The sequence below is a fragment of the Macaca fascicularis genome, chromosome 8 (genome assembly GCF_037993035.2).
Source record: "Macaca fascicularis isolate 582-1 chromosome 8, T2T-MFA8v1.1".
Classification (NCBI taxonomy): Eukaryota; Metazoa; Chordata; class Mammalia; order Primates; family Cercopithecidae; genus Macaca; species Macaca fascicularis.
This window is the reverse complement of record NC_088382.1, coordinates 79,816,408-79,835,482: the sequence shown is the minus strand read 5'-3', so window position 1 is coordinate 79,835,482 and position 19,075 is coordinate 79,816,408. Positions and strand designations below refer to the sequence as shown.

The window sequence follows — 19,075 nt, the reverse complement described above, 5'->3', positions numbered from 1 at the left end:
CTTTCCATTTGCTTGGTAGATCTTCCTCCATCCCTTTATTTTGAGCCTATGTGTGTCTCTGCACGTGAGATGGGTCTCTTGAATACAGGACACTGATGGGTCTTGACTCTTTATCCAATTTGCCAGTCTATGTCTTTTAATTGTGGCATTTATCCCATTTACATTTAAGGTTAATATTGTTATGTGTGAATTTGATCCTGTCATTATGATGTTAGCTGGTTATTTTGCCTGGTTAGTTGATGTAGTTTCTTCATAGCATCGATGATCTTTACAATTTGGCATGTTTTTGCAGTGGCTGGTATTGGGTGTTCCTTTCCATGTTTAGTGTTTCCTTCAGGAGCTCTTTCTTTTTCTTTTCCCAGATCTCTTTTACTGGGGGCAATGGGCCTCTTGGGGGTCCTCACTGCATGGCTTGTTCATTGGCACTGCTTCCTGAGTCCTGGGGCTTCATCACATCAGGCAGCTTGGAGGGGTTGGAGAATGGCTCAATGCACAGGGTCTCAAAGGTGTCATCTGCCCGGAAGGCCAGCCCCACTGTGGCTGGGGCCTGTGGCCGTGCTGTTTGACTGGTGAAGCCATACTCACCCAGTGTTTTGCCATCATCCAAGATGGTCATCCTTGTACAGCCGCTGCTCATCAGGAGGCAGGTTGAGGATGCCCTTGACAATCGCTTCAGCTCTAACACTGTGCTGGACTGCTTGGCATCCATGAAGATGGTGGTCTTGTGGCGCCAGATCATGAGGAACATGTCCTGGGGGTGGCGGACTAGTGTGAGCACTAAGCCTGGCCCCCAGTGTGGCCAAGCCACCCCCTGCCACCCCTGGCCCGGCCTGGCCCGGCCACCAGGAGCTCTTGTAAGGCAGGCCTGGTGGTGACAAAATCTCTTAGCATTTGCTTGTCTGTAAAGGATTTTATTTCTCCTTCACTTACGAAGCTTAGTTTGGCTGGATATGAAATTCTGGGTTGAAAATTCTTTTCTTTAACAGTGTTGAATATTGGCCCCCCACCCTCTTCTGGCTTGCAGAGTTTCTGCTGAGAGATCTGCTGTTAGTCTGATAGGCTTCCCTTGTGGGTAACCCGACCTTTCTCTCTGGCTGCCCTTAACAATTTTTCTTTTATTTCAACCTTGGTGTATCTGACAATCATGTGTCTTGGGGTTGCTGTTCTCTAGGAGTATCTTTGTGGTGTTCTCTGTATTTCCAAATTTGAATATTGGCCTGCCTTGCTAGGTTGGAGAAGTTCTCCTGGATAATATCCTGCAGAGTGTTTTCCAACTTGGTTCCATTCTCCTCGTCACTTTCAGCCACACCAAACAGGCGTGGATTTGGTCTTTTCACATAGTCCCATATTTCTTAGAGGATTTGTTCGTTTCTTTTCACTCTTTTTTCTCTAAACTTCTCTTCTCACTTTATTTCATTAATTTGATGTTCGATCACTGATACCCTTTCTTCCACTTGATCAAATCGGCTATTGAAGCTTGTGCATGCATCACAAGTTCTCGTGCCATGGTTTTCAGCTCCATCAGGTCATTTAAGGTCTTCTCTACACTGTTTATTCTAGTTAGCCATTCATCTATTTTTTTTTTCAAGGTTTTTAGCTTCCATGTGATGAGTTTAACATCCTCCTTTAGCTTGAAGAAGTTTGTTATTACCGAGCTTCTGAAGCCTACTTCTGTCAGCTCATCAAAATCATTCTCCATTCAGCTTTGTTCCATTGCTGGCAAGGAGCTGCGATCCTTTGGAGAAGAAGAGGTGCTCTAGTTTTTAGAATTTTCAGCTTTTCTGCTCCGGTTTCTCCCCATCTTTGTGGTTTTATCTACCTTTGGTCTTTGATGTTGATGACCTACATATGGGGTTTTGGTGTGGATGTCCTTTTTGTTGATGTTGATGCTATTCCTTTCTATTTGTTAGTTTTCCTCCTAACAGTCAGGTCCCTCAGTTGCAGGTCTGTTGGAGTTTGCTGGAGGTCCACTCCAGACCCTGTTTGCCTGGGTATCACCAGCGGACGCTGCAGAACAGCAAATATTGCAGAACAACAAATATTGCTGCCTGATCCTTCCTCTAGAAGGTTCATCCCAGAGGGGCACCTGCCTGTATGAGGTGTTAGTCAGCCCCTACTGGGATGTGTCTCCCAGTTAGGCTACACGGGATCAGGGACCCACTTGAGGAGGCAGTCTGTCTGTTCTCCAAGCTCAAACACCATGCTGGGAGAACCACTGCTCTCTTCAGAGCTGTCAGATAGGGACGTTTAAGTCTGCAGAAGTTTCTGCTGCCTTTTGTTCAGCTATGCCCTGCCCCCAGAGGTGGAGACTACAGAGGCAGCTGACCTTGCTGAGCTGCAGTGAGCTCTGCCGAGTTTGAGCTTTGCTGGCTGCTTTGTTTACCTACTCAAGCCTCAGCAATAGTAGATGCCCCTCCCCCTGCCAGACTGCTGCCTTGATCTCAGACTGTTGATCTAACTACCTTGATCAGACTGTTGACTGCTGCTTTGATCTCGGACTGTTGTGCTAGCAGTGAGCAAGGCTCTGCGGGCGTGGGACCCACCAAGCCAGGCACGGGATATAATCCTGGTATGCTGTTTGCTAAGACCATTGGAAAAGTGCAGTATTTGTGTGGGAGTGTCCGATTTTTCTAGGTACCATCTGTCACGGCTTCCTTTGGCTAGGAAAGGGAAATTACCCTACCCCTTGTGCTTCCCAGGTGAGGTGATGCCCTGCCCTGCTTCGGCTCACCCTCCATGGGCTGCATCCACTGTTCAACCAGTCCCAGTGAGATGAACCAGCTACCTCAGTTGGAAATGCAGAAATCACCTGTCTTCTGTGTCGATCATGCTGGAAGCTGCAGATCAGAGATGTTTGTATTTGGCCATCTTGGAATGGAATCTATCTTTTTCTTTTGAGACAGGGTTCCACTCTGTCACCCAGGCTGGATTAAAGTGGTGCGATCTTGGTTCACTGCAGCCTCAACCTCCCAGGCTCAAGCAATATTCCTACCTCAGGCTCCTAAGTAGCTGGGACTATAGGAACATGCCATTATGCCAGGCTATTTTTGCATTTTTTTGTAGAGACAGGGTTTCCCATGTTGCCCAGGATGATCTTGAACCTCTGAGCTCAAACAATCCTCCCGCCTTGGCCTCCCAAATGGACTTCTGAAAATGCTAAATGAGGCCGGGCATGGTGGCTTATGCCTGTAAATCCAGCACTTTGGGAGGCCGAGGTGGGCTGGTCACCTGAGATCAGGAGTTCAAGACCTGCCTAGCCAACATGGCAAAACCCCATCTCTACTGAAAATGCAAAAATTAGCAGGGTGTGGTGGTGCATTTCTGTAATCTCAGCTACTCAGGAGTCTGAGGCAGAAGAATCACTTGAATCCGGGAGGCAGAGGTTGCAGTGAGCCGAGATTGTGCTACTGCACTCCAGCCTGGGTGACAGAGCAAGACTCAATCTCAAAAAAAAAAAAAAAAAAAAAATGCTGAATGATTCTTAAACTGCAGGATGTCATTAAGTTTCACAGATAACTTTTTTTTTCCCTTTTCTTCAAGCTCTTAATACATTTGGAGAAATAAAACTCCAAATATTAGAGAAGGCTGTTTTTGAATTTGTCAGTCTGATAGGCATATGATAATAAACTGAAATAATATTGGAAAATTACCATGGGCATCTTTTTTTTAGGGTCTTCACTTTTTACTGCCTCTGTCTCAGAAAAAGAGCCTTAGTCATTGAGAATCACATTACACAGACTAGATAGACAGAATATAAACATGTGCAGCCACTTACTTACCTTATCATACAGCACATACAGCTCGGCACACGCAGAAGCTGCTGTTCCCTGCAGGGAATGGCTTCCCCCAGATCAGGCAAGCCAAGCCCATGCCCCCTAAGTGGGTCTGGAGATGAGTCAGACTTGCAGGTCTTTATGGCCAGGCTCTCTGTGGTGGCTTGGGCTTTGCTGAGTCAGTTCAAGAAGGATTCCCAAGGCTACCCTTGGGAAGGGTAAATTGGGTAAAGTTGGGAGTGGCCTGAAAATCTGGTCCTTCTGGTAGGAGAGGGCTGTACAGAGGCTCTTCCTGAGTCTGGGGGACAGTATAAAGTCAGGCTGTGCAAAATGGGGCAGGTTTGGCTCTGTGGCGAGGACTCCTCCTTGTAGTGTCCTACAAGGGACTCCAGAGGTGATCTGGTGGGCTAGGACCTCCTCACACCGCCAGACTTGCTCTCTGGCCTTTGGGGTGGCCGAGCCTAACTTCACGTTTGCCTGTCTCCCCTTCCTCACTATTCTCTGAGCCCTAGTGGCCTTCTTTCTCCTTCTCCACTAAGCCAATCTTGTTCCCACCTCAGGCTCTTTGCAGTTGTTTTTGCTGTAACTTTCTGCCTTTTAAATTTATTTTTCCATTTTTCTTCACGTTAATTAATTAATTACATTTTATTTTTTTGAGATGGATTTTCACTCTTGTTGCCCAGGCTGGAGTGCAGTGGTGCGATCTCAGCTCACTGCAACTTCTGCCTTCCAGTTTCAAGTGATTCTCTTGCTTTAGCCTCCTGAGTAGCTGGAATTACAGGTGCCTGTCACCATGTCTGCCTAATTTTTTTGTATTTTTAGTAGAGACAGGGTTTCACCATGTTGGCCAGGCTAGTCTCCAACTCTTGACTTCCTGATCTGCCCGCCTTGGCCTCCTAAAGTGTTGGGATTACAGGCGTGAGCCACTGTGCCAGCCTATTTATTTATTTATTTTTTGAGACGGAGTTTCATTCTCGTTGCCCAGGCTGGAGTGCAATGGCGTGGTCGCGGCTCTCTGCCGCTCAGGTTCAAGTGATTCTCCTGCCTCAGCCTCCCAAGTAGCTGGGATTACAGGCACATGCCACCAAGCCTGGCTAATTTTGTATTTTTAGTAGAGGCAGGGTTTCTCCCTGTTGGTCAGGCTGGTCTCGAACTCCCGACCTAAGGTGATCCGCACCCCCCCAGCATCCCAAAGTGCTGGGATTACATGTGTGAGCCTCTGCACCCACCTATTTATTTATTTTTAGTTGATAATAATTATGTATATGTATGGGGTACAATGTGACATTTTGATCTATGTACACATTGTAGAAAGATTCAATCAAGTTAGTTAACGTATCCATTACCTTACCAACTTATCATCTTTTTTTCTTGTGGTGAGAATGTTAAAAATATATTGTTTTAGCAATCTTTTTTTTTGAAACCAAGTCTTGCTCTGTTGCCTAGGCTGGACAGTGCCGTGGTGCGATCTCAGCTCTCTGCAACCTCCACCTCCCAGATTCAAGTGATTCTTCTACCTCAGCCTCCTGAGTAGCCAGAATTACAGGCACACGCCACCATGCCCAGCTAATTTTTTGTATTTTTAGTACAGATGGGGTTTCACCATGTTGGCCAGGCTGGTCTCTAGCTCCTGACCTCAAGTGATCCATCCACATTGGTCTCCCAAAGTGCTGGGATTACAGGCGTAAGCCACTGCGCTCAGTTCTTTTAGTAGTTTTGAAATACACATTATTAATAATTGTGGACCAGCGTGGTGGCTCACACCTGTAATCCCAGCAGTTTGGGAGGCCGAGGTGGGCAGATCACGAGGTCAGGAGATCGAGACCATCCTGGCCAACAAGGTGAAACACCATTTCTATAAAAATACAAAAATTAGCTGGGCGTGGTGGTGAGTGCCTGTAATCCCAGCTACTTGGGAGGCTGAGGCAGGAGAATCCTTTGAACCTGGGAGGTGGAGGTTGCAGTGAGCTGAGATTGCGCCACTGAACTCCAGCCTGGAAACAGAGCTAGACTCTGTCTCAAAAAACAAACAAACAAACAAAAAAAACATTGTGGGCCAGTCACAGTGGTTCACGTCTGTAATTTCAGCACTTTGGGAGGCCAAGGCGGGTGGGTCACCTGAGGTCAGGAGTTGGAGACCAGCCTGGCCAACATGGTGAAACCCCATCTGTACTAAAAATACAAAAAATTAGCTGGGTGGTGGCAGGTGCCTGTAGTCCCAGCTAGTCAGGAGGCTGAGGCAGGAGAATTGCTTGAACCTGGGAGGAGGAAACTGGTTGCAGTGAGCTGGGATCACACCACTGCACTCCAGTCAGGGTGACAGAGTGAGACTTCATCTCAAAAAAAAAAAAAAAAAAAAATTGTGGTCAGCCTGGTGCAGTGGCTCATGCTTGTAATCACAGCATTTTGGGAGGCAAGTGGATTGCTTGACCCTGGGAGTTCAAAAGCAGCCTGGGCACATAGCAAAACTCATCTTTATTTAAAAAAAAAATTAGCTAGGCATGTTGGTGCATGCTGGTAGTCCTAGCTGCTTGGGAGGTTGAAGTGGGAGGATCACTTGTGCCTGGGACGTTGAGGCTGCAGTGAGCTGTGATCCTGCCACTGCACATCAGCCTGGGTGACAAAGCAAGACCCTATCTCAAAAAAACACAAGAAACAAACAAAAAAAACCAACTGTGGTCATCATGCGGTACAATAGATTACTAAAACTTATTTCTTCAGTCTGAGACTTAGCACCTTTTGATTAATACCTTCCCTTTGCCCATCCCTCCTCTTCCCCTCCAGCCTCTAGTAACTACCTTTCTAGTCTCTGTTTCTATGCCTTTGATGTTTTTAGATCCCACATAAAGTGAGATGATATAGCATTTGTCTTTTTGTGTTTGGCTTATTTCACTTACCATAATGTCTTCCAGTTCCATTCATGTTGTTGTGACTGACAAAAATTTTCTTCTTCTTAAAGACTATATAGTATTCCATTGTGTGTATACACCACATTTTCTTTCTTTCTTTTTTTTAGAGACAGGATCTTGCTCTGTTGCCCAGGCTGGAGTGCAACTGTGTGATCTCAGCTCACTGCACTCTTGATTCCCCTGGACTCAAGTGATCCTCTCACCTTAGCCCTTAGCCTCCTGAGTAGTTGGGACCACAGGTGTATGCTACCAAGTCGCACTCGTTTTTGTATTATTTTGTAGAGATAGGGTTTCACCCTGTTGCCCAGGCTGATCTTGAACTCCTGGGCTCAAGCAATCCACCTGCCTTGGCTTCCTAAAGTGCTGGGGTTATAGGTGTGAGCCACCATGCCTGGCCTACCACATTTTCTCCATTCTTCTGTTGATAAACACTTAGATTGCTTTCATATCTTGGCTATCAGGAATAATTCTGAAATGAACATAGGAATGCAGATATCTCTTTGACACTGTGATTTCAATTCCTTTGGGTTTATACTCAGAAGAAGGATTACTGATCATATGGTAATTCTAATTTTAGTTTTTTTGAGGAATCTCCATCTATTTTCAAAATGGCTTAAATGTAAGAGCTGAAACCCTAAAACTACTAGAAGAAAAGCTCAACATTAATCTGGGCAGTGATTTCTTAGATAGGACTCCAAAAGAACAGGAAACAAAAACAATAATAGACAAATGGGGGGTGCAGTGGTTTATGCCTATAATCCCAGCACTTTAGGAGGCTGAGGTGGGTGGATCACCTGAGGTCAGAATTTCAAGACCAGCCTGGCCAACATGGTGAAACCCCACTTCTACTGAAAATACAAAAAATTAGGCTCATGCCTTAGTCCCAGCACTTTGGGAGGCTGAGGTGGGTGGATCACAAGGTCAGGAGTTCGAGACCAGCCTGGCCAACATGGTGAAACCCCATCTCTACTAAAAATACAAATATTAGCTGGGTGTGGTGTTGGGTGCTTGTAATCCTAGCTGCTCGGGAGGCTGAGGCAGGAGAATTGCTTGACCCCAGGAGGCAGAGGTTGCAGTGAGCTGAGATGCCGCCATTGCACTTCAGCCCAGGTGACAGCCTGAGACTCTGTCTCAAAAAAAAAGAAAAAAGAAAAAAAGAAAAAAAAAACCCCAAGACAAATGGGATTTCATCAAACTAAAAATCTTCTGCATAGCAAAGGAAACAATTAACAGAGTGAAGAAACAACCCATGGAATGGAAGAAAATATTTGTAAACCATATATCTAATTGGGGCTAGTATGCAAAATATATTAAAAAACTCAAACAACTCAATAGCAAGAAAACAAATAACCTGATTTAAAACATGCTCAAAAGCTGGGCTTGGTGGCTTACACCTGTAATCCTGGCACTTTGGGAGACTGAGCTGGGTGAATCACTTGAGCCCAGGAGTTTGAGACCAGCCTGGGCAACATGGTAAACTGTATTAAAAAAAAAAAAAAGAAGAAAAGAATAAAAGAAAAAGGCTCACGCCTGTAATCCCAGCACTTTGGGAGGCCAAGGCAGGCGGGTCACCTGAAGTCACAAGTTTGAGACCAGCCTGGCCAACATGGTGAAAGCCTGCCTCTACTAAAAATACAAAAATTAGCCTGGTGTGGTGTCACGGGCCTATAATCCCAGCTACTCGAGGGGCTGAGGCAGGAGAATTGCTTGAACTCGGGAGGTTGCAGTGAGCTTAGATTGCACTACTGCAGTTCAGCCTGGGTGACAGAGTGAGACTCTGTCTCAAAAAAGAAAAGAATGCTCAAAGGATCTACATAGACATACCAACGGCCAATATATATATGAAAAAAATGCTTAATAGATACATGACAAAAATGCTTAACATCTCTAATCATCAGGGAAATGCAAATTAAAAACCACAATGAGATATCACCCCACACCTGTTAGGATGGCTGCTAACAAAAAGATATATAAGGCTTGTGCGGTGGCTCACACCTGTAATCCCAGAACTTTGTGAGGCTGAGGCGGGTGGATTATCTGAGGTCAGGAGTTTGAGACAAGCCTGCCCAACTTGACGAAACCCTGTCTCTACTAAAAATACAAAAAGTAGCTGGGCTTGGTGGTGGGCACCTGTAATCCTAGTTATTGGGGAGGCTGAGACAGGACAATCACTTGAACCCGGGAGGCGGAGGTTGCAGTGAGCCAAGATCACGCCATTGCACTCCAGCCTGGGCAACGAGTGAAACTCCAGTATTCGTGAGGATGTAGAGAAAAGGGAACCATTGTAAACCGTAGGTGGGAATGCAAACTACTTTACCTTTCTGCCATTTTTAGATACTCATATGGTTGGTTCCATTGTTTCACTCAAGTTTTGCCTCAAGTGTCACTTTCTCAGAGAATCTACCTTGATATCTCCCATCATCCCTTTTAGGCACAACGTCCTGTTTTCTTATCTTCAATGCACTTATTTTGCACATTTATATACTTGTCTTTCTTATTCCACTAAAATATAATCACCAGAACAGCAGAGACCACATCTGCCGCATTCAGTGCTGCATCCCTAGTGTTTAGAATATAAAAGATGCTCAATACCTGTTGCATGGAAGGATGAGTAGATGAACCTGCCAGGAGTTGAATTGCCCTAGAAGACTGTCCAGTTCCATTTTTGGAAGAGAGGCACAAGAGGCTCTAGCTTTAGTGACTTCTCAGTGCCTAGGGAACTTCTCCATGATGTGCGGTAAAACAGGCCCTCTTTTCCCCTTAGGGTCTGATATTGTAGGTGGAGAGAACTACTCAGCTGACCTAACTTGTAAGTTCTTATTTGAGAAAATAGTCTAGTGCCCAGTGGGGCATGTGTGTGAGTATGTGTGTGGGTGTCTGGCATCTTAGCTTTATCATGATAAAGTTTCTTTCTTCTTCCTAGTGAAGAAGAAAGAAGGGGAGGGAGTAGGGGTGGAAACTTAATTATAAGAAATAATCTTGGGCACCTGCCAAAGGAGGTGAAACAATATGGAAAGACAAGATAGGCTAGTGTACAAGACCACAGTGTGGGTTCTTGGGGTACAGAGGACAGAAGACCTCTAATCTCCCCTATCTGTACTGTGGGCTTTGTTCAGTGGCAAACTTCTAGTCACATTTCCTGGTAGCCATAAAAAAAACTAATCATAGCTGGGCACGGTGGCTCTCACCTGTAATCCGAGCAATTTGGGAGGCTGAGACAGGTGGATCACTTGAGGTCAGGAGTTCCAGACCAGCCTGGCCAACATGATGAAACCCTGTTTGTATTAAAAATACAAAAATTAGCTGGACGCAGTGGCGGTGCCTGTAATCTCAGTTACTCGGGAGGCTGAGGCAGGAGGATCACTTGAACCTGGGAGACGGAGGTTGCAGTGAGCTGAGATTGCGCCACTGCACTCCAACCTATGACGGAGTGAGACTCCATCTCAACAAACAACCAATCAACCCAGAAAAACCAATCACATGTAAGGAAATTATATTGGAAAGAGAAAGGGAATAAAAAAGTAAAATAGAAAGAGGTAAAAAGCTAGAGGAGATAAAATTAAGAATCATCTAAGAAAAAAACTAAAAAGAGTACAACTAAGCACTAAGAGTTTAAGACAGGTAAAAGAGTAAGACATTTTGAAAATGAGAGTTGTGTAAAAGAGTTAAAAGACATGGAAAGCTAGAACTACTGAAATGAAAAGGTAAGTATGAAAGTGAGAAGGAAATATGTTAAAAATAAAGCTAGAGAGTTGAGAATCAAAATAGTTTTTTTTTTTGAAACAAGTAACAAAATTTCAAAAAGAAACTTTAAAAAGTCATCAAAATGTGATAAATAACAATGTAAAGTAAAAGAAAATAAAGACAAGGTAGGCATAAGAAGTCTAAAAGGTGAAGAAACTTAAGAGAGAAACAAATCATTGATAACAACTGAAATGTCAGGGAGGCTGAGGTTCTACTTCCAGGGCAAAGGGCATCTGACCTCCAGAAACAGCCACCCCAGGGCTGCCAGCTGCTCTTAGGCAATGCCCAACACTGGCATTTAGTATTGTGTTACATGTGCTGTTCAGTAGGGCATGAGTCTTCCTAGAGTGAAGTTGGGTTAGTTAATCGGGTACTCTAAAGTCTAATGTAAGGCTTTGAATACTAGGTGAAGAATTCAGCCAACATTCATTGTACAAAATTGAGAGCCTTCAAACGTCTGCCACAGGAAGTCATTGTGTTTGAGAAATATTAAACCTGAAAATATTTGAGACTAAAGACTAGAGAAGAGCTAAGAAGTTATATTACTGAGTAATCCAGAAATGAAGTGTTACGTAAGAGCTTGGATTGGCAATGGGAAGTTTAGGGAAAGAAACAGCTGGGTGGGAAAATTTAAGAAGACTTGATAATGTGTAGTGAAGGGTTAGAATATAGGACTGACAGGTAACCTGGTTTTGAATTGGGTGTGTGAAGGGGTGGCCTGCCCCTCCACACCTGTGGGTGTTTCTCGTTAGGTGGAACCAGAGACTTGAGAAAAGAAATGAGACACAGAGACAAAGTATAGAGAAAGAAAAAGTGGGCCCAGGGGACCGGCGCTCAGCTTACAGAGGACCCACGCCGGCACTGGTCTCTGAGTTCCCTTAGTATTTATTGACAATTATCTTTACCATCTTAAAGATAAGGGAGTGGCAGGACAATAGGATCATTGTAGGGAGGAAATCGGCAGTAAGACATATGAACAAAAACCTCTGTGACATGAATAAGTTTAAAGGAAAATGCTGTGCCTTGAGATGCATATGCAAACATCTCCATAAACCTTTTAGCATTATTTCAGCCTATCACATGGGGAGAAACCTTGGACAATACCTAGCTTTCCTAGGCAGAGGTCCCTGCGACCTTTGGCGGTGTAGTGTCCCTGGGTAGTTGAAATTAAGAGAATGGTGATGACTTTTAACCAGCAAGCTGCCTTCAGGCACTTGTTTAACAAAGACACATCCTGCACAGCCCCAAATCCATTAAACCTTGAGTCACCGCAGCACATGTCTCTTGCAAGGACAAGGTTGGGGGTAGGGTCACAGATTAACAGCATCTCAAATACAGAACAAAATGGAGTCTCTTATGTCTACTTCTTTCTATATAGACACAGTAACAGGCTGATCTCTCTTTCTTTTCCCCACAGGTGTGTTTGGTATGTTACTAGGAAATCTTTCTCAAGTGACTTAAACAATAAGAAAAACGGATCCCCTCAAATAAAAATAAGTCTATTCTTATTCTTGGGTTTGTTAATTCAATGACTCAAAGTCAAAGGCAATATCAAGGACTTTCATACTCAGTGAGTTGGCTCTGCTGAGTATGACTTTGCTTGGTTTTCTTTATGGTCTATATGACTGCTCTAGTTTCATATTCCCATCTTTTTTTTTTTTTTGAGATGGAGTTTCACTCTTGTTGCCCAGGCTGGAGTGCAATGGTGCAATCTCAGCTCACCGCAACCTCTACCTCCTGGGTTCCAGTGATTCTCCTGCCTCAGTCCCGCAGGTAGCTGGGATTACAGGCATGCACCACCACACCCGGCTAATTTTGTATTTTTAGTAGACACAGGGTTTTTCCATGTTGGTCAGGCTCGTTTTGAACTCCTGACCTCAGGTGATCTGCCTGCCTTGGCCTCCCAAAGTGCTGGGATTATAGGCATGAGCCACTGTGCCTGGCCTTATATTCCATCTTTATATACAGATGATAACTCTTTTTTTTTTTTTTTTTTTGAGACAGACTTTTGCACCAATGACCAGGCTGGAGTTCTGTGGCACAATCACTGCTCACTGCAGTCTGGACCTTCTGGGCTTAAGTGATCCTCCCATCTTAGCCTCCCGAGTAGCTGGGACCACAGGTGTGTGCCACCATGCCCAGTTATTTTTTTATTTTTATTTTTTGTACAGACAAGTCCTCCCTATGTTGCTCAGGCTGGTCTTGAACTCCTGAGCTCAAGAGAGCCTCTTGCCTCGGCTTCAGGAAGTGTTGGAGTTACAGGCATGAGTCATTGTGCTTGGCTCAGAAGGTAACTCTTAAGTGGTTGAAGAGGAGCTGTCTCTTTTTACCAGTGAAAAATCTTTTCCAGAAACCCTCCTTCCTCCCACAGCAGACTTTCCCTCATGTCTCATTGGTCAGAATCATGCCACATGCTCATATCTAAACCAGTCATTGGGCGAGGGAAATAAGAGTATGTATGATTAAACCGGTCACGGTTAGGGAAGAGTCTGGACTCACGTAAAATAATGGGTATGGGCTACCCGAATGAAATTGAGATACTATTAGCAAGGCAGAAGGTGGAGGCATGACTGTGAATATCGGCAACCACCAGTGTCTGCTTGGATGTCTGACTATGGAATATTTTCAGATCTGACAAGAAGTCAGGCTGTAAACATTTTGCCCAAAAACTTAGTGTTACAAATGTGACCTTTTGAGAGAACAGCTTGTCAGGAGCCCAAGGAAAGAACACTCCATACAGTTGGAGATGGCTTTCATCATTTCTGCTTTACTCTGAATAATATTTGTCCTCTTAAATTGCTCTCCAAATCTTTTTTCAACCTTTTAAATCATAATTGTGGCTAAGCTCAGAATTTTTCTAAGTTTCAAATGGGAGGTAAGAACCTAGGAAATAATACATTCTGTGTGTACTGAATTCCAGGAAAAGAATGAAATATGAGGCCGGGCGCGGTGGCTCAAGCCTGTAATCCCAGCACTTTGGGAGGCCGAGGCGGGCGGATCATGAGGTCAGGAGATTGAGACCATCCTGGCTAACACAGTGAAACCCCATCTCTACTAAAAAAAAAAAATACAAAAAACTAGCCGGGCGAGGTGGCGGGCGCCTGTAGTCCCAGCTACTTGGGAGGCTGAGGCAGGAGAATGGCGCAAACCCGGGAGGTGGAGCTTGCAGTGAGCTGAGATCCTGCCACTGCACTCCAGCCTGGGCGACAGAGCAAGACTCCGTCTCAACAACAACAACAACAAAAAAAAAAAAAAAAAAAAAAAAAAAGGAATGAAATATGACTTCAAATTGCTGACATTATATGATGTATCTGTAAACCAGAGAGTGGCAAAAATAATGCGAAGTTAGCCAAACTCTTGGGCTTACATCACAGGCAGCCAAGTGTGTTGTCATCATCCAAGGAGGAAATGGTCTCTTAAAGGAGACTGTGTCTTTATGCGTTGCATTAGCCATTGTAATTTTATGTAAAAACCTTCATGCAGACAGTATGAACGCAGCAGATAGAATTAAATGGGACTTAGGAAGTTAAATTGAAAGAGATTTTTCTCCCTATATGAAGTCATTTTACATAGATTTTTGAAACCTTTTTGCTTTTAGCTGTTGTTAGTTTCCAACTATATTTACTCAGCAAAAAGTGTGTTTAATTATGTGAAACTCATAGATTTATTTTGTTAAGAAGTCTATGGAAAGTGTGTGTGTAATGTTGTATTTGTTTGTTCCAACATTGGTGTAGTGAAGATATGAGGACTGGAATCTGAAGGCTTGGAGCTCGTCACAATTTGGCCATGACTTAATCGGTCAGATGAACTAATACTCAAAGGGCATTTATCTCAGGGCCTGTCATATGATGAATACTCAATCCCAACCACTATGAAATCTCTTACATTATACGGTAGGTAGTAGGGTTATCCTCACTTTACATACAAGGGGATTAAGGCTCATAGACAGCAAGTAATTTCTTCAGTTAGTAAGTAGCAGAGCTGGGATTTGAGCTTTTAAGCTAGTGAGGTGACTAAGCAGATGTCCCTTTGAACCTGTTTTCTTAGCTGCATGAAGAAGATATTGGCTGGGTGCAGTAGCTCATGCCTGTAATCCCAGCACTTTGGCACTTTGGGAAGCTGAGGTGGGAGGATTGTTTGAGGCCAGGAGTTTGAGATCAGCCTGGGCAACATAGTGAGACCCTGTCTCTACAAAAAATACAAAAATTAGTCAGGTGTGGTGGCAACACACCTGAAGTCCCAACTACGCAGGAAGCTAAGGTGGGAGGATTGCTTGAGCCCAGGAGGTCTAGGCTACAGTGAGCCATGATCACACCACTGCACTCCAGCTTTTTTTTTCCCAAAAAAGAAAAGAAAAGAAAAGAAAAGAAGGTACTAGTGAACCCCTATTTCCTCATGGTTACACTACCTTGGGTAACAATTACAATGATGTTTAGAGTCCCAGTTCCCCTCTGGCTCCTTCCCTTCTTCCATTAGGTGCTCAAGCCCTTTCTTGGAGTTTGCAGCTTCAGATGTGGCTATTCACAGCCCTTCTCCTTGTATTTCCATCAGGGGCCCCTTCTTTTTGCTCTTATTTTTAAACTACTTTTCTTACTTTTATTTATTTTTATTTTTTGAGATGGAGTCTCGCTCTGTCACCCAGTCCGAAGTGCAGAGGTGCAATCTCAGCTCACTGCAATCTTTGCTTCCTGGATTCAAGTGCTTCTCCTGCTCCAGTCTCCCGAGCAGCTGGGACCACAGGCATGCGCTATGATGCTCAGCTAATTTTTGTATTTTTAGTTGAGAAGGGGTTTCACCATGTTGGCCAGGCTGGTCTTGAACTCCTTACCTCAGGTGATCCACCCACTTTGGCCTCCAAAAATGCTGGGATTATAGGCGTGAGCCACTGAGCCAGCCCTGTTTTTCTTTTATTTATTTATTTATATATTTTTTTCACAGATATATTTAGCTGCTTTTCTTGCAGTTGGTGGGAACGAAGGAAGTTCTTGTTCTATACTCACTGATTATATCCACATTCTAGGCCTTTGAAAGGTAACCCACCTCTTTTAGGGACAAAGCTTCTTGGGTCCAGGGACTGCAGGCATCTGAGGGACACCACTCAGTCTGCAGCCTAATGCATTCCTTCCTGGCTATTTATTCACTTAATAATTGTTTCAATGTGTGCATGTGTTCACCATGGTCTTTGTTATTTTTACCTTCTTGTATCCCAGATGTTCCCTCTGATATCACATTCTTCTTTTTTTTCAGACAGAGTCTCACTCTGTCACCCAGGCTGGAGTTCAATGGCATGGTCTCAGCTCACTGCAATCTCTGCCTCCTGGGTTCAAGCGATTCTCCTGCTTCAGCCTCCTGAGTAGCTGGGACTGTAGGTGTGCACCACCACTCCCTGTTAATTTTTGTATTTTTAGTAGAGACGGGATTTCACTATGTTGGCCAGGCTGGTCTCCAACTCTTGACCTGATGATCCTCCTGCCTCAGCCTTCCAAAGTGCTGGGATGAAAGGCATGAGCCACTGCGCCTGGCCTGGTATCACATTCTTTGTACTTGGAAAGTAAGACTATGAGAACTTCCTTTAGTGAAGATTTGCTGGTGGTAAATTCTCTTTTTTGTTTGCCTGAAAATGTCTTTATTTTCTTCTTGTTAAGGCTACCTTTGGTCAGTATAGAACTCTATCTAAATTGATAGTTACACTTTTTCCATGACATTGAAGGGATTTCACTGCTTTTTGGCTTCCACTATTGCTGTTGAGAAGATGGCTGTCGGTCTAACTCTGTTAAAGTTAATTTGTCTTTATTCTTGGATAATTTTAAGATTTTTTTTGTTTTTTTCTTTTTCGAGACAGAGTTTGGCTCTGTCTCCCAGGCTAGAGTGCAGTGGTGCGATCTCCACTCACTGCAAGCTCTGCCTCCTGGGTTCATGCCATTCTCCTGCCTCAGCCTCCTGAGTAGCTGGTACTACAGGAGCCTGCCACCGCACCCTGCTAATTTTTTGTATTTTTAGTAGAGACGGGGTTTCACCATATTAGCCAGGATGGTCTCAATCTCCTGACCTCGTGATCCACCTGCCTCAGCCTCCCAAAGTGCTGGGATTACAGGTGTGAGCCACCCCACCCGGCCAATTTTAAGATTTTTTAGGGTTTGTTTTGGCCTTCTATTTTATTATGATGTGTTTATTGATGGATTTATTTTTGTTTATTTTGCTTGGAATATATTGGGTTCCTTGAATCTGTGTGTTGGTGTATTTGATTATTTTGGAAAATTACCATTCTCTCTTCACATATTACCTCTGTTGCATTTTTCTGCTCCTTTTCTCCCAGAAGTTTGATTAAATATAGGTTAAACCTTCTCTCTATATACCCTCAATGTTTCTTCCCTTCTCTTTAACATTTTACATATTTTTTTTTCTCCAAGCTGTGGTCTGGCTTCTGATGTACCTTCTAGTTTATTAATTCTCTATTTATTTTGCTTTAAAACATATCCAGTGAGTATTAAATACTGTTATTGTGTTTTGTATTTCTAGAAGTTAAATTTTGTGTGTGTTTGTGTTACTTGTGTTACTCGTGTTGCTTGTGTTACTTACTTATTTATTTATGGAAACAGGGTCAAAACATTGAAATATTCCCCAAGAGTATCTTAAAAGAATTGTAGAGGGCCCATGCCCCAATGTTTTGCTCGCATTAAATGTTTGTTCTCAGCTCTGCACTTTATTGCCTCATGTGTTCTCTTTTTTATGTCGATACTATTCATATATTACACCAAAGAGATGTAATGCATCGCCTTTTCCTTATGCTTCTCCTTACTCTATCATCCACATAAGACTTATATATGTAACTCATTTTGTCAAAAGTTAATCACACCTGTAATCCTAGCACTTTGGGAAGCCGAGGAGGGCAGATTGCTTGAGCCCAGGAGTTCAAGACCAGGCTGGGCAACATGGTAAAGCCCTGTCTCTGCCAAAAATACAAAAAATTAGCTGGGCATGGTGATGTGCACCTGTGGTCCCAGCTACTCAGGAGGCTGAGGCTGAAGGAGGATCACTTGAGCCTGGGAGTTCAGAGGCTGCAGTGAGCTGACATCATACCACTGCACTCCAGCCCTGGTGACACAGTGAGATACCATACCAATTTAAGAAAAAGCTGAGAGTGTTAAAGAAGGGCTGCACATCAATGCTTGGAGAGCAGCAAACAATAACAAATTAGAATGAGTGTCTCTACTCTTAAGAATTCCAGCAACTGATCATTTCTCACTGGCCTATTTCTCACTGGCAGTTCTCCTAGGAACTTCTCTCATGCTTTTTTTTTTTTTTTTCCCCATTCTCCTTTTGCATGAAGAGCCCTCAGCACCCTTCAAATTTATATTCATTTATCATGTTGTGCAGTTTTAGGCCCCCAGCCTTTCTGCAAAGACCTCCATCATTATCTTCAAATATCCAAGAATTCACTATGATGTTCTGTTGATTAAGTCTGTGCTGTGGTTTAAATGTTTGTCCCCTTCAAAACTCATGTTGAAATGTAATCCCCAGAGTGGTAGTATTGAGAGGTGGGGTCTTTAAGAGGTGATTGGATCATGAGGGCATTCATGGATGAATGGGTTATCACTAGAGGACTGGTGGCCTTATAAGAAGAGGAAGAGAGAATTGAGCTAGCACTTTAGCCCTGCATCACCCCTGGGACTCTGTAGAGAGTCCCCGTGATCAAGAAGGTCCTCTCTAGTTGTAGCACCTAAAACTTGGACTTAACCTCCAGAACCGTAAGAAATAAATTCCGTTTTAAAATAAATTACGTAGTTTCAGGTATTTTATTATAAGCAAAATAAAACAGACCAGGAAAGTCTTTAATCTCTTCTTTAACATAATCAAAGTTTTAAGTAGGCTTTCCCTCCGTCATCAGCATTTTTCTGTTTTTGAGAGGGAGTCTCCCTCTGTCACCCAGGTTGGAGTGCTGTGGCTGGATCTCAGCTCACTGCAAGCTCTGCCTCCTGGGTTTACACCATTCTCCTGCCTCAGCCTCCCGAGTAGCTGGGACCACAGGTGCCCGCCACCTCGCCCGGCTAGTTTTTTGTATTTTTTTAGTAGAGACGGGGTTTCACCGTGTTAGCCAGGATGGTCTCGATCTCCTGACCTCGTGATCCGCCCGTCTTGGCCTCCCAAAGTGCTGGGATTACAGGCTTGAGCCACTGCGCCCGGCCAAGCGTTTGTTAACAGAAGGAAACCGTGTAAAGTTTATCTCCCAGACTGGGCTTGGTGGCGCACACCTGTAATTTTAGCACTTTGGGAGGCCTAGGCGGGTGGATCACCTGAGGTCAGGAGTTTGAGACCAGCCTGACTAACATGGTGAAACCCCATCTCTACTAAAAATACAAAAAAATAAAAATAAAAATAAAAATAAAGCCGGGCGTGGTGGCATATCCCTGTAATTCCAGCTGCTTGGGAGACTGAGACAGGAGAATTGCTTGGAAAGCTGAGAGGCGGAGGTTACAGTGAGCTGAGGTCACGCCATTGTACTCCAGCCTGGGCAACAAGAGTGAAACTCTATCTCAAGAAAAAAAAAGAAGTTTATATCCCTACTGATGTGAATGCTGGTGTCACTCATCTTCACTTATAGGGATAATTATTAGCAATTGAATTTTTTTGTTGAAAATAGCCTATTTC

General features: G+C 43.9%; 1 pseudogene; it reads right to left on the bottom strand.

Moving 5' to 3' along the window:
- Nucleotides 1–400: 400 nt before the first annotated feature.
- LOC102129006 (elongin-B pseudogene) lies at nt 401–1,210 on the bottom strand (annotated as a pseudogene).
- Nucleotides 1,211–19,075: the final 17,865 nt, after the last annotated feature.